General features: G+C 39.6%; 1 protein-coding gene and 2 non-coding genes across 3 annotated transcripts in view; 2 read left to right on the plus strand and 1 right to left on the minus strand.

Moving 5' to 3' along the window:
* Positions 1-17,096, plus strand: part of gjc1 (gap junction protein gamma 1) — a 44,469-nt gene that overhangs the window by 14,158 nt on the left and 13,215 nt on the right. The window lies entirely within an intron of this gene.
* trnac-gca lies at positions 12,642-12,713 on the minus strand. Its single transcript has one exon. It is a non-coding gene; the product is annotated as a tRNA-Cys (tRNA).
* On the plus strand, positions 13,735-13,806 carry trnac-gca. Its single transcript has one exon. It is a non-coding gene; the product is annotated as a tRNA-Cys (tRNA).

Here is a 17,096-nt window from a genome sequence, read left to right on the forward strand (position 1 = left end):
TCGTGGAAAACATGATTGGATGATTAAAGTTGCATTGGAACAAGTGTAACCGTAGGCAAGAACATATTGCAGCGAAACGGCTCTTTTTGTTTGCCAGTCCTTCAGTATGCTTCCTTCTCAGCTCCTCCGCCCCTCTTATGCCTTTTCAGTCTCCGTTTTTTTTTACCCCTCTCTTCTCTTCTCCATCCTCTAAGTGTTTTGTTGGAAATTTGATTGCTCAGTTCCATTTACATTCACTCGCCATCTGCTGAATTTGGCTGCGACTGCGAATCAATTCTTAATGTTGGCAGCTTCTCATTGACCTGCCTCCGCTGTTTCTTTGCATTTCCATTTCATCTTCTCCTGATCTCTGTCATGTTTTGATCTCTAGACATTAAACAAAACACCAGTCCAATCAATGACTAGCTGACGGGTCCTTTACACAGCAGACATTTCCATTTATCATCGTAGGAAAAGCACAGGTGTTACAATGACATTAACAATGGCTCTGTTCTATTCAAGTGTCCCAGTAAGCCATGATAGCATGACAGTGAGCCAGCAGGCACCCTGAAACTGAAGCCATCATTAATTTTATTTTCCTGCTGTGAAAGAGGCCTGCTGCAACCCAACGCTAAATCTCCGCTACCCTACAATCTCCACTCGCAGCAACTAAAGCATGATTTAACTTTTTTTTATGGTTATTTTTAGTCACTTGCAAAATTTGGTTAAGGTTAAGAAAAGATCGTTGTCTTGAATCGTTAAACAGAAAAAGTCACTTGAGGCACAAGACACGATGTGTTTACTGTATCAACAATGTAAGTGCTTTTGCTTCCTAAACTAACCCACATCCAGGACTCAAGATGAAAACCCAGGTGTTCTGTTTCAAAGTCATGAGGTTTGTAGACCCTCCATCCACCATCCAACGACTTCAGTAGAAAGATGGAGTCCTTCCCTCACCCCAAAAAATATTGCCTGTGACGTTTTTTACTACTACAACACAGTTGGGAAAATAAGTTAGACTTCTATAAGACAAGCATATCTAATTAAGTCATACAGCACTTGAATTTTTTTACACTGATTAGCATGGCGTACCCATATCAAATCATTTAAACTTTGACTCTGTTCTCATAGAGATAATAGAAAATATAAAGAATTGATGAGTGGATTTGGGATACATAGCAACCATGAATAATTCTTCAGTTTAATCAGTTTCACAATTTAATCATCTTGTCCCTTGAATGCACTCTGAAAACTCTAAGCAACCAAAAAAAAATCAGCTTAAAAAGTCATAATTTTTTTCCAAAGGGGATGAACTTAATCCTGATGAAATTTATCTTAATAAGGCTTCTGTCTTGTAAATCATAAAGTGCTTGACAGAAGCTAAACAATGCTTGCGAAACAGATAAGTAAACATAAACAGTGAGTGCTGTTTTATTTTCCACTGTGATTCAGCCACAACAACAATTGTTTGTTCATGAATGATTAGTTAAAAAATGAGGGTTACTGCCACTACTATCAATTTACCTCTCTACTATGAATCTGTCATTGATAGTGACCCGACTGTTTTCGATGCGGTCGCCCTCCGTGAAGCACTTTGAACTCAGCCTGAACTCTGTATCAACTCTGTCTCTGTCATTTAATAAACCTTCGCCCTTCCTTTAGCCGGGGTCCTTGTCAGAACGCTTTGCCCCCCTTAAGGCGAGCATAGTGACAGTAGAGTGATAGCTGTCCATGGTGCAGTCAGGTGAAAGTGGATGATGGCTGATGAATGCTATGCACTGACACTGACTTATAACTCAGACATTAATACAATAGCTTGGGAAATCCTTGTCCCCTGTCATTCATGGCCCAGCTATGGTCGGATATAAATATGAATGATGTCCTGTGGATTTCTCAGAAGAAATAGGGTCAGGGTCAGTGACCGCCAACATATTTGTATGTTCTTGCAAACGGGTGTCCCACAAACCGGAAATATCTGCTGAAGCACCCTTGAACGAGATGCTTAACCCTGACCAGCGTCTAGAAGAGGGTGAACTATTTTCTCAGAGCGACAAACAAACAGCTGCTTGTAAAGAGGAAAGACTTTGTGTTTTCCTCTCTGAGATACACATGGTGTATATTTTGGGGAGATGAGAACACAAAGATTAGATGTTTAAATGTTTCAAACCCGCTAAAAGTCAGTTCCTTCTCAGGTTTGATTCTAACAGTTTTATATTCTTGGCATGCATACAAAGACAATCCAGGTCTTTGTATATAGTCAGATTGTTTTATTAAAGGATAAGATTTTTCTCACTGTCAACAAATCTCATGTGCAGAGTATTGTGTTTGCATCCAAAGCCTGATATTCATCTGTACCATAGACCTCCATTGTTGTCTGAAAACTATTAAAAACATGTCAGTAAGCCACACCGTCACACTGGGTGACATGTTCCTTCACCATGAAGAGTTCGGGCAAGTTAGTCTCTTAGAAACAGCTCCAAAGACTAATAACAATGATCATGAGAGTAGTTCTGTGTAAGGCCTCTTGATTTTGTATTGAAGTTTTTTGAGAAATTTGAGAAACAATGTAGTACAAAGTCATGATATGATATGATATGTAGCACAACAACTTAGTGAAGCACTGTAAAAGGAAACACATTCCTACGCATGTGCAGTCGCATCTGCCTTAACTGAAACTACTCTCCAGAGACTGAAAATGTGATCACTATTATTAGTCCTTGGAGCCGTTTCTAAATAAACAAATGTGACCGCAAACTCCAGGATGAAGGAACATGTCATCCAGTGCAGCTCATTGATGCATTTTTGGACAACAACAGAGGTCTGTAGCACAGAGAAATATCAGGCTTTGGGCGCACACACGATACTTGTAAGTAGAATGAGTTCATTATTGGTTTGTCTCTGATTTCTTTAAACCTGATTTTGGCTAAATACATGTTAGCATTTTAAACATAGTTACACTTTATATTCTGATACTGAGAAGTTAAGACGTCTGGCTTCTTCTGAGAAAACTTTTTACTTATGTCTTTTTCCTGTAAGTTACGGCTCAAAAGACTGAACGTCTGAACCTTCATTTGTATCTGACGAAATTTTATCCTTTTTTCATGTGATAAATATACTCTAAGTAAGGAATAATACTGGAAGCATTTGATAGTGTTGTGAGTTATTGCTTAAAGTTCAGAGCACAACTGAGTACATGCAGTACCTGGATAAAATAGATGTGTTTCACTGTTTTATATATATTACTAGTAAGATCATCATTTCTTTCTCATACATTAGTGCTATTTTTTTAGTCAAGAGGGAGAGGGCAGCCGGCAGCAGACTGCTCAATCTGCAGACCAGACACCATGGGTGGATGAGAACATTTGTTAACTGAATTATTCATTTCAACGAGGAAACTCAGTTGCAGATTATGAAGAGTTCAAGACAACAACTTAACCCAAATAGGACCCTAATTAGAATATGTAGCTGCCCTGTGCATGCTTGTTTTTACATTTGTGGTTTTGTGTGTGTGTGTGTGTGTGTGTGTGTGTGTGTGTGTGTGTGCACGTTCATGCCAAAATGAGCCCCATCCCTCCTCTTCCTCTGCACAAGCTCAGCCAAAATTATGTTCTCAGCATTCAGTCATTGTGATGGCAAGGATGTATCTACTTATCTGGAGTAAACAAATTCAACTACGGCTGGCAGGGGCATTTGGCCTGCACTTGCTCTCCTTTCTGGCAGCATGTGCGTGTGGTGCTGCTGCCATGGGTTGCAGCAACGTGGACCTCGGATCTTGAAGTCCATGGTTGCTCCTCTAAGATGTCTGATTTAAACAGCCTGCTGCCGCAGGGTGAAAGCCACATTTCATTACACAATGCTAATTAATTTCCGCAGGAAGTCATGCGTGTTTCTAACTGATTGACTCATTGTCACACCCTAAATAGATGTCCACGACTCATGATGCTCTAAGTGCCAATTTCACGCTAGCTACAGGGGTGGAAGTTAAGCTATTAACTTGTTTGAAGTGAAATGTCAGGTGTTAAGAAAGGGAAGGCTTTAATGGGACAGCTGTTAATAAGTCTCTCATTAGTGTTGTTGCATTGTTTTACATCCTCAGGGACCTGTTTGTGATTTACGTTCTATTAATACCTTGCTTAAAGTCTTTTTGTCATCTGCATGGTGAATGTTGACAGAGTCAGTCCTGACGAAGCAGAGGGGGATGAGCGCGGTTGGCAGGTCTCAGGTCTGCTTTGGCTCGAGACAGTGAGCTTCACAGTGAAGCCAGGCGACAGTACAGGAGCAGCCTAATGCTCTTATGTTTCCCCTTCATCTCTTTCCCTCTGTCCCGCTTTACCTCGCTTAACCCATTTGTCTTTTCGCCATGCCTCCCCAGCGTCTCTCCTCTCAGGTCAATCTAGCTGAGTTCAGAGAGCCATTATTCTTGGTCAGTCATAAATCACCACTCCAATAAGCTCCCGTACACATCAGCTGGCAGAAAACGACCCCTAAGCACGAGAAATCAATCTCATCAATAAATGAAGAAATTGTGCAGTTTTGTGTGTGTGTGTACTAATTGACCCTTTTGTTGAAAGTCTGTAAATCTTTTTTGCTCTGTGAGGGTTTATTCCTGCAGTCTACTGCTTGTTAGCAGTTTGTTTCACATCAATGCTGCATCTCACTGAAAGCCCATGAGATCCTGGATTGGACAAGAGCAAGATGGTATGTGTGCACTGGGCTACATCCGCACAAAAGATGTCGTTTTTTTTTTTTTTAACTCAGCACATTTATAGTCATGTTCTAGCTAAACTGAAATTAAACAGCATCATTTTGAGCTCATTACAAAACTGTGATTTGCTCCAGAAAAGCCTAAAGCCAAATTGTCTGCAGCAAATAAAGTTAACGCCAATTAATTACCACTTCTTTTATACTTTTTCTGTGCTAACACTCTCCTTCATTTTAGAGTTGCCCTCAGTTTGGATTACCCCTCCTGACCGACAGCTAGTAGTAACAATAAGATGCCACCCGTGGCGCGTACACATCATTAGAAGCAGACATGAAACAGGAAACCACTTTTAAGGACCAATAACAAGGGTGTGGAGGGCTATTTTTGTGTTCTTCTAATTGTTGTTTAATAGGAGATCACTAATTTAAAGATCCCCTCCAGACAATACTCTACTTGGAATAATAACACAGGTCTAATATAGTCTCTCCACAAAAGAAGTCCAATTACCTCATTACTCATTAAAATACTTAAAATAACATTTCCTCCGTCTCCCTCATTGAAAAAATCCAGAATCAAAAGTTTAACTGCTGGACACAAGATGTCTCCTACTTCACTGTAAAGTCCATTATCAGTGTATGTGCAGTGGAGGCTTCAAGCTTCCACATCACACTTATGTAAGTTGCATACTGGATCACGATTAGCTTCCAAACTAGTGCTGCTCGTCGGTCCACCACTTAAACTCAGACTCATTGAAACTTTTCAATGAGCACAGAGAAACTTTCCTCCTTCAGCAGATGAATGTGAAAACAGCTCTCTGGTGTCAAACTCTTCACTAGACTCACAGGTCAGTCTGTAAACGCGTCCTTCATAGAGACTGAGGACAATCTCTCAGGTTTAAATGTTAAAACTGGATGGAAACAATTAGAGAGAATTTAGAGAGAAAAACCTGCATTGCAGAACCAATCCACAGTCTTTAGAGCAGTGTGTCATAGTGGGGAAGTGATATGCAGTTCGCTATGGAGGAGAATAGGGGAAGAGCATCATTTCTGGTAAGGCGTGTCCTTGACAAAATGTAAGGAGGCGAAGATTTGTTAGCAGACATTCTCGCCGCTGTTCAAGCAATTACCGTGCACTTATAAATCCACCAACTTCAGTAGGCGGAGATCTCTGATGCAAAAAACATGTCTGAGTAGAGGGGGACTCGTGAAGAGAAATGTTGCTTTACAACCCTCTACTGTTTATGCTTTTTTATGAGTTACTCATAAGATGTCGAACGGCGCTGTGTGACATGTATAGTGCTGAGAAATCTATGTTTTGAGATAACAGAGCCACATCATGAAGAGAAAGTTTGTATTTGGGACTCCACTACATTTTACATGAATGTGCAGTGAGAGTCCAGGATGAGACTAAAGATATGACGCAGAAAGAATATACTCACCCTTCCACACTCCTCAGTTTCAATGTTGATGTTGAGTCAAACACTCTGAGCGATATAGTATACACTGGTCTTTGTTTAGCACCTGTTTTCTCTTCTCTGTTTGCTTCTCAATGGCTGCCATGGACACTCAAAACAGAACAATGTGTGTCAATGCCATTCCCACCCTCCTGCCTGTGATACAGGACAAGGTAAAAGTGGTACTTAAGTTATGTGTATATAGTCTCAGGGGGCATCTGGAGTTGTACTAGGAAGCCACCATTGAGCGCTCTCTCTCTCTCTACATCACATTTCACACAAGCTGTTTGAGATTTAGCCTCAGTGTGCAGCACAGAACAAAAGAAATGTTCATGTCAGCTGTAGTGGATATGCGGTCAAATGCTCTGTACCCCTTACCCTGTTCATATTCTCACACGTGACTGGACATATGTTATACATACATTATAAATGAGACATGACAATTATAATTATTTATAAAGACATACATTATGTATGGTTTAAGTTGTAACTAATGGGTGTATTAATAATATATAATATCCTATGCTGATACTCTACATATCTGTAACAAGTAATTATAAGGATCCTTTTTGGGGTTGCCTAATTTAAAAATCCCTTAGGCTGCTGTATATCTGCTTCTAGCAAAATTTGTTTGGTTTTCTTAGCCAACTATTTAATTCATCTTATTAAAAAGTGAGAAACCTTCTTTATTAATGACTTAGAAACATTTATAAATGCAGACTTGATTGCTTATTGGAAAGAGAATAAGTTATAAATAAAGGGTTTCAGTTTAAAATAAGGCATCCAGTTATAAATGTTGGTAAATTGTTAGTAAAAAGTGGTTCCACAACAGGAATCCACCGACTCTGGCTTCGTAATATATTATATAAAATCCTGATACATTCGTTTTTTTTTAACTTCCCGTATGGTGGAACTGTTAATTTTAAGGCTCTTCCTGACAATTAAAATTAAAGATCTAGATTAAAAGACAAAGAGAGTTATGCTGGAGGAGGATAAAGACCAAGAGTAGTTCTTATAATTAGCTTATTACAGGTCTGTAAAGCATTAATAGATTATTTTAACCATTAATGAAGCAGTAGTTATAACTTAAACCCCAAATATACTGAATTAGATTGTGGAACCCTAATTTCTGTCTCTTTTGGAGGCTTTATAGATCTGAATCACGATCAGATCTGTATTACAGTGTATTCTGAAACCAGGCGCTATGGTTGGTTTGAATGGATGGTTATTGGCCCACGGACATCATGCTGTATGTGACCTCCAACTCTACATGGAATGAACCATTATTCATTTTCAGTGGTGTGCGACGCGTGTGATGTGTGAGAAGTGAGTGGCTGTCCGTATGGTCCTTGATGGATGATGATTATGAGGAGGAAGTGAAGGTTTTTGAGAGGGGGGGGGGGGTTGATGGGGGATGGAGACGGAGAACATTGTAGTGAGAGCAGAATGAGAGAGGTTAGTGGGAAGGGTGAGAGTGTGTTGGGATTTGTGGGGGTGGGTAGCGAGGGCCCACAGGGAGGAAGGTGGGGGATGGTGAGGAACGGGGGGGTGGAGGGGGGGGATAGTGTTGAGCCGAGTCCCCCTCTCTCAGATATTATAATACCTCTATACTGTGAGCTGGCTTGTGAGCGAGCCCTGTAAGCTTCATTTTCTGCCCTCAGTGCCACAGTATGAATGGGATGTTGTATGAGGGCTTTGTCTCTGCTCAGCGCTCGGTGCCATGGGCTGAAACAGGGCACTCCATTCATGCCCTCTCTCCATGATTTTGTCTCGTTAGACTGCGGGCGCCATGCGTGTTGAACTACCTTTTGTGTGTGCTGTATGTAAAGGCGATTGCCTGTTTGTTTCCGTAGAGTTTCCATGTGTGAGAATTGATTGCTTCGCTTGCAGGGTTTTCCTCTGTAACATATGTGTGCATCAGGCGTAGGTCAGCATCTGTATCCATGGTGGGGTTTTTTTTTTTTTTTTCTCTCAGTGTGGCAGATAGAGGACGGCAAAGGATAAGACCTCAGATCAGGGGAGGAGGGAGGGGGTGGACTATTCTCTCCGAATTCAGTCAAGATTCACTCTTTTCCTCCCCTCGGGCCAGTTGTGAATTCAACACGCACTTTGATGATAACTGCGCTACCCTCGCCTTGTCCAAAAACAGCTCCTATAACGGTGCAACCCTTATTTTAGAGCGCGCTTCGAATCCTTGACCTGGAAGCATGGTTCTTGTTTTCATTTCATACAAATGTTAGATTGCAACGTTGCAAGAGGGGGGAATGAGTGTGTTTGAAAAGCACCATCAGTGTTATCCTCTGAGTCATCTCTCATCACCATTCTGCTCTTTGTATCTATCAGTCTTTCAGACAGCAGAATGGCCCCTACAGTGTAGACTGAGGCTGAAAGCTGCAGCTGCTGCACACACTGAGCAGAGGCAAGGGACAGCACTCCCCCTGCACACACACACACACATACGGAGAGAGAGAGGGAGGTAGAGAGAGAGAGAGCTGCTCCTCCCTGTTTGTCTGATGTTTTGCTTTGCTTTAATAGCAAGACTGATGCCATTTAAATCTTTCGCTTCAATTCACTCAATGCAAATCCAGCTGCATAAGTGGGTTACCAAAGTCCCTTACTGACACAAAGGCGAGGACAGTGAATGCAGCGGGCCTATGCAGCCAGCTCAACCTCATTTATCCTAATGTCAGATTTTCTAACTGATATATTAACCAAACATGAAACATCTGTTAAGATTAAAACAAAAAAAAAGACTAGGTCCAAACCTACTGTATGGCTGGACTGGTCAATGTGTGAAATTGTGGCCAATTTGTAGATAGTCAGTGGTGTCCATAATGGGAATTCCTGGATACTAAATGTTCATCTGCAATTTTCTGTAGTGGTCCCAGTAATATGTGCTGGTAAAAGTCGCATATCATATGACATGTGTCAAAAAAAAAGGTTATAAATGCAGCTGCAAGAACAATCATATCTCGGGATGTTTGATTTGAAAGAGAACTTATTTTACTTCTAATTATACCTATTCTAATTATCTGTTAACTCCTCCTGCTCTTTCATCTGTTTCTATCTGCAGATGTCTCTTGTTTTTCACTCTGTATTGAGTGTTTTCTCAGTGTGATTGTTATTTGGGTGCTTTAACTGCCTCTATTAGCTTTTTTTCTGCCTCTTTTCGTGGTTGATGATTATGGAGGCTGCGGTGAAAATTGTAAATGAAAGTTTTCACAGCATTTTGAGTGCAAAGTCAGGAGGCTTATCTCTGCCCAGTAACCGCAGTTACAGTGAAACCAAGCACACCTGCAGAGAAGCTGCCTAACACTTAACTGATACAACACTCTACATGAGTCGCATATTTTACCTGCAAGACTCGTGTTTTAATGCTGTTGTTCATCATTTGTGATGTGAATACGTCAGAGAAATAAAAAGCTTGCGTCTTGGTATTTGTTCAGTTATAAAATTCAAATGCACCACAGAGCGTCTCTCCTTCTGGCTGCTGACAGCGCTGCCAGCCGGAGAGTAGATCACACTGGATGGTAGGGGAGGAGACACAGAGACACTGCTGTGTGTCTGTTTAAACAGGAGTATAACCAACTTCACTGCATTTAACACCAGAGCCGAGGGCGTCAGAGCTCGGAGCAGAAAACACAGTTGCTCTGCGTCATCCTGCTGTCCTCTGTTTCCATCAACTCGTGCCAATTCATTTTGAAAGAGCAACAGCCAATGAGGAAACTCTAACTCTCAGCCGGCTGACCAATGGTGAAACCTCATCATTCACTCAATCACGGACAACAGTGGTTATAGGGCTGCTCCGTGGCTGGTACAGCCAAAAAAAAAAAAAAAAATGCAGCTGTTTGAAGACAAGTTGCTGGAATTTGCATTTTTTCCACATACTGTGAAAATCTTTTAAACTCCCCATTAGCATTTCAAAATCCAACTTTCACTTCCAGAATTTCAATTAACACATTATTTGGCTGTTTCATTTCTCACAGAACCTTGATTAAAGAGGTAATCAACTTAAAAAGCATCAGTGATTTATTTTTGACTAATAATTTTTGCTCAGAAGCACAAATTTACCCAAATTTTCCTGCCCCTATTAAAAAAAAAGTGAGCTCCCTTGAAAGCTTTGGCGTAGTTTGTACCAAGGGTTCTCCTACATGCTTGGAAGGGGAGTGCGAGGGGAGGGGTATTCAGTTGGTTGCAATCTGCAACCTCACCGCTAGATGCCACTAAGTCCTACACACTGCACCTTTAAATATTTTTCTCTCTTTTATCATCACCTTTTGTGTCATGTGGAGCCATAAAAATGCCATGAAAACACTTCCCAAACACACATAGGCAAAAGTATACCAAATTAAACATCTACTCTTCAATTCACATTCCCCATTTCTCAGCATAAACAAATACTTGACAATAATTTTGGAACCAGCTGTGGTATTTATACATATTTGGAATGTTATTTAAAGAAACCTCCCTTTCCTTCATCTGTCTTCCCTCTGCCCGGCTTTTCAGCTCGTCTGGTATTTAAGATACGCTGCGGTAAATGAAGTCATCCCTAATCCCGTATGTTCTGTATGGCCCCTCTGATGTGTAGACTCATCAAGGTGAAACTGCTGTATGATTTGTTGGATATTATTAGCATGCTAATAGGGTCTTGGAAGACACGGAATGAGAGGGAGCGGCACACACTGTGCATCCAGGTGTGATAATATTCAGCAGCAGTCGCCTCAGGAACGGATCTGTCAGACACTGTAATGAAAGACTGGCCACTTCCCTGGAGAATGTGAATAATATGAATAAGAATAACACACATGTACAGTCTGGGAACACACACATTCAGAGGTTTACATAAACACACACTCACACACACACACACATATTCCCTCTGCCCTCCAAACCTGTCACCAGAGGCAAAGGTGCTCTGCTCATGTACCACATGTAGACACACACACACACACATACACACACAGTAGACATGTAAACACGTCGAATACGCACCATCCCTGCCTGAAGACACAACAAGAAACATCTAATTCTGAGTCACTCTAAGCCTGACTCACACACACACATACCCAACATTAAAATACACACACACACACAACCATAGAGCTGCTTTTCCCCCCAGCAGCACATTGCTTTACCAATGCCCTTAAACCTGGTTACTGGGACAGAAAAGAGTGTTTTTTAATCTCTAATTCATTATATATTGTATACTCTTGCTAAGTGAATGCATCATACACGCATAGAACCTTAGACTCCTCCCATTTCAACCCCCCCTCCCTCCCTCCCTCCCTCCTTCAACTCCTTTCTCCTTCCTCCTCTTCCTCCATCACTCTCTAATGAGTCTCTGAGTTTGCAGGTGAGCTGGAGCCTGCGGAGACGATAGCTGTGTGCTTCCACGTGTGAGTGTGTGTGCATGCATGATTATGTATGATAACGTATGCACACGGAAATGCCCGAGCATCCGTTCACCTCAGGTTAACTCGCTGCTTCATGCTAATTAGAGATGGGAATCTAAAGGCTGATGAGTTCAAGACTTTTTTTTATGACAAAGCATTAGATGTGCAGTGCTGCTGCTGTACGTGTGATGGGTCTTTAAACAACGTGAGTCCACAGCTTTACAGAACATATGTAGTGATCTGTTTTTTTTTTATTGCAGGAAGTTATATGGGGTTCAAAAGAAAAGGTTAGGCAAATAAATTAAATGCACAGACTAATGATGACTGAGGAGAAAGCAGTTTATTGCAAATTATTATCCATTGTGAGTGTACAAACGCAAACAGAGTATTCCAGAAATGTAGTGTCATTAAGGGCCCAAATTAAAATTTAATAACGCTACTTAACAACAAACATATCTTGCAGCACATTTGTTGGGGTAGCTTCATTAAGCTCCAATTCTAAATGATACTCAATATGCATTGCATGCCACAAACAGTTATAAAACTTCTGATTTCCTAAAATTGATTTGCAAGATTTTCTTCAATATATCATCTGATTGCTCAGTTATTGCCCTGCAGATGTGATACATGTGAACTGAGAGATAAATATGAGCAAGGGTAGTATTCTATATATTGAAACACAACTATGATTGTATATAATGTGTATCATCTACAGAGGGGGTACCAAGAGTTTAAAAAGGGACCTCTTTATCTGCAGCTGTGTGCACTGTGCTTTAACCAAATGAGTCTGACAGTTGCTAAAAGATTATTGTAAAATGGTGGGAATGTTACAGGACTCTTATGGTGTTACTTTGTAGAGCTGTTGGGTAACAAATCATCCCCTTAAAGATGGAATTATATGAACTGAAAGTGTAGAAGAGAGATCAAACGAAATGTGCAACAACAAGATTAGGATCCATAGAAAACAGCCTGTGTATTATTGCTCTTATAAGGTTTAAAACTCCACGCTTGCACACCGTAAAGGCCTTTCTAAAGGGATGTAAGCCTCTCTATTGTTCTCTTGAACATACAGCAGAGCTTGGTCACACCAGCTGAACTGTATGTACATAAACACAGGGGGCACCCAGAGTTGAACTGGGGACCTGTTGATCTGCAGTCAAACGCTCTACCACTGAGCTATACCCCCTGCATATATACAGGGAAATGCATTTGTTTAAATGCATTTTTAGCTCTGTTTAATGCTGATATCTACTCACAAACCCTCCTGTATGGAAGCCCATAAGAGACTATATTAAAATGATAATGTAAACTTGAAAACAAAAATGTAATTCCACAATAGCATTATGATATATGTACATATTACACATATGTATGTGTTATTTGAGTACAAATTAAAATTAAAATGCAATAATCCAATTTGCATTTTCATTTTCACATACCTGTATGAGAGTTCTATGACCATATTAAAATGAAAATGGAAAAGCTGTTTGACATTTAATTTTCAAAGTCGTATCCTGATGTACAGTTGACAATATTCAAATGTTAATAATGCAATATAAACAATGTAACATGATTTTCCATTTATGCAAGCAATATTTAAGTTACAATTACAATGAAAATGCAATTTTCTAACAATTTGAAAATGAAAATGAAAACAGCCTTTAACCTGCAGAAAATTATAACGCTATTTGGGAATTACATTTTCATTTTTATGTTTACATTATCAGTTTACTATAGTCTCCTATAGGCTTCCATAGGCCTGAGTCCACGCTCGTGTTCACCCATGAGCATGTGAGTGTCTTAGCCGCATGTCAGTATATGATAATTAACATGTGTTTGTGGAGATGCTGTAGTCTCCGTTCAGCCTGCATTAATTAATTTGCCTCCATGCTAATTACGGACAAGAATCAGCAAGGGTTTAATGTTCCCAAGGACTTTTCTTGCAGTTAAGGGTTAAAATAAATGTAAACAGTGGTGACGGAGATACATGAACCGTATAATAACTGTGGACAATCAATCAAATGCAGTTCAAGGGAGATTAGTCAAGAAATATAACATCAAAGCAGTGAAAATGTAAAATTGTCTTTAAGCCAAGATCTACACATGCATGTGTCCATTCATATGCTACACTCTCTATATTATGGATCATGGCCTGAGCAAAACAGAACAAAAGCAATTCCATAGATGGGTTTTTTTTTTGTTAAGGTGGGGGTATAGCTCAGTGGTAGAGCATTTGACTGCAGATCAAGAGGTCCCCAGTTCAACTCTGGGTGCCCCCTATAGTAATATTTACGTCCACTAGACCTCGTACATATACTGTTTTTTGTATTTGTATAGTTTTGGCTACAGTCTACACTGATTCTGCTTAGGTTTCCATTCTAAACCTTTATGGAAAGGCTAGGCTTGTATAAAACTAGCAGGAATCTGAGTCCTGACAGTGAGATTGAAAACCACCGGCGTTAAACACAGAACATTTTGCAACACCTCAGCCACAAGTGTCAAACGGTGCACTACAGTGTGTTCTGAAAGTCTACAGGTTTCCGCTTCCAGCCAGACACCACACATCAGACTGCAGGTAATTGCACCAATAAATTCCTCCTCTCTGGCTGAAGCACTAATACGTGGCTGTGGTTACATGGATCAATTCCCATAAACACTGTAAAATTATTTCCATGAGTGCTAAATAAAGTGATCGGAAACCTGCTGTTAAACCTGCGGTGAGCACTTAGTAATGCTGCTGATTCATCAGAGTGTTTTTGTTTGTGCAGTTTTAGACTCCTGCAGTTAAACAGAAGAAGGCGAGTTGCTAATGAAGGGTAAAAGTAAAAGGAGAATAAAAGTTGAAATTATTTTTTTTTTTTACCAGGTGAGAATTACATAGTGCTTCCATCCCATTGTTAAGTTTAGTAAAAAATGTATTTGCACCAAGGGTTGAACTGGGACCCCTTGATCTGCAGTCAGTTGCTCTACCACTGTTCTGTCATGCATCAATGTTTGTTTTTGTCTTATATACTAGTAAAACTCCACCTTGAACAACATATAAAAACTGTACTTCCCTCCATTTCTCCATCGGGTATTTAATAATTTGTGTTCATGTGTTTGTGTGTATATCTTCCAGTAGGATAGTATGTATATTGTCTGACAAATGACTTACAGTGGATGCTGTTGACCTTAAATAAACTAATTTCCTTTATGCTTATTATAACAAAACGCTACATATGATTAAGGACATTCAGCTAAGCATGAAATGATGATTCGGCCAACTATACAGTGGATCCACTGAAGATAATGAAAGGTTACAACCATTTAACTTCCTGAAATTATTGATACTCTAGTAATTTGAATTGTATTAATATGATGAATATAATATGTCAGTTAATATAATTATTACAATTAATTAATGATTTATAAAGTAAATTACTCTCTATTACTGTATATCTTATGATCAGAGTTGAGTTGCTGACAAACAGCATGGATTGATTGTGTATTTACAAATAAACAATGTTACATGAAAATGTTTAAGAGTGCATGAATATGAAATAACTATATATACTGTAAGAAAACCCAGAGTTGAACTGGGAACCCCTTGATCTGTAGTCAAATGCTGAGCTATACCACCTAGAATCAGGTATATCTATACTGCACAATGGATATTAAAGCATTAATAAACAAATACATGTATTATAGAGAACAAACGCTTGGTGACATTTAATGAATACTACACCTAGTGATTTGGATTTAGTGATACTCACCACTGGCTTTAAGTAACAGAAGTTTTAAGCTTTCACAATTTATCCTGAGCTTCCTCTTAGACCAAAAATCTACAGATTTAGTGAAATGTCAGAAGGCTCCATCACAGTTGTTGTTGTTGTCAATATAACACTGCAGTTTGGTGTCTTTTTGCCATTTTAGTGTTTATGCCACAGAGTTTACAGAAGCAGCTCACTCCTCCAGACTGTGACTCTGTGTATAAAATATGCAGACACGGTCAAGGGGTTCAGTTACTGTGTGACTAAACAGTGCTGGTAAAGGACCCATTTTTTACTCCTACAATTCATTACAGAAATACCACAGATTTTTTTCTCCAAAGATATATGTATTTCTTGCTACAAAGTTAACTTTCAATCCTGAAAAACTTTACCATCAGGAAGTAAATGCAACTTTATGGTGGTGAAATTCATTAGTTGAGAGGACAACCTGAACGCACCGTATTGTCATACTCTTTCCTGGGAAGTTAAACTTTTCCCTGAAGTCCTTATTTTATGATGACACTGCTGTCTCAGGCTTAACTCACATTAATAGCAACCCGTCAGTCTACAAACTGAAATAGAAAGAGATTTCTGTGATGGCTTGAGTGGACAACTAACAAATCTGTCACTCAAGGCTCTTCTTAAAAGTGCTTTAATGTTTATATGGACGTTACGCTGTCAAATGAACCAAATTAGCTTGGTTTATGAAGACAGGCTGAAGGATTATGGGAGTTAAGCAACCCCAGTCACCCCAATCCATATAGGCAGTCTGTTTTATGACATACTGATATATACTTTTTTTTTGAAGGCCTCATATATGTGCTCAGAATATTAAATCTTCCAGTCATGCAGCAGATTTACAAGACAATTTTGATCAACTGGTGCAATCTTTTATGCCAGTTTACTGTTTCCCTAATGCTGTGGTGCAACATGTAACATAATATTACATGATCCTCAGACTGCATGTAATCACTATATACAGTATGTATGTATTTATGTGTTACCCTTAAGACATTATTTCCCCATTGGTAGAATGCAAAAATCTGCAGATATAATGCTCAGACTGAATCCTACTAAGTATCACTCTTCTTTATTTATTTTTTTTAAAACTATAATCCAGCTTCCTTTCAGTAAGCACCAGACTACACAACCTAACCAGCATCATAGGGTTTTGACTTTGTCAGATCTTTATCTGATTGAGATCCAATCAGCCTTAGATGTGTTTAATGAAATAGAATTTATATTAAAATTCCAGACAGATTCAACCAACTAGTGCTGCATCGTTAACTCTGTTCCCTGTCAGACATATTATATTGTCTCTGTAGGAAGTCAGCAGCCACAATTTACAGACAGCTAATATTTTAATGCTCCATTGAGGACAAATGAGATGATGATTGAAAGTTGGCAGAGGTCAGAAATGTCTGTTAAGAGTTAGTGGAGGCTACTATGACAGCAGGAAGAGGTACAGCACAGGAGCTGTCTCAACAGCTACTCATAAATCTAAGCAGTGAAACTGTGGTAAATAAGCAATAGTACACTCAAGGTTATGCTGTGCTGTAGTTGAACTGTAGACCAGAACAAATGTTGTTTAGTACTCGCTCTCACTTTGATGATGGTAACTTTAATATCAGCAGACGAGAGCTGGTTTGCTAAGCGGAGGAGTAGCATCCACTGAAAATCTGCTGCATGAACAGTGTGATGAGTTGAAGCAAGAAATTGGATTTGTATTGAAGTCAAAGTGCTAATATTTCATATATTGTAGATGTTGACATGTATGTACACTATAAGGTCTTTTGGGGAACTCTTGATCTGTAGTTTAA

Source organism: Thunnus maccoyii, chromosome 18 (assembly GCF_910596095.1).
Source record: "Thunnus maccoyii chromosome 18, fThuMac1.1, whole genome shotgun sequence".
NCBI lineage: Eukaryota > Metazoa > Chordata > Actinopteri > Scombriformes > Scombridae > Thunnus > Thunnus maccoyii.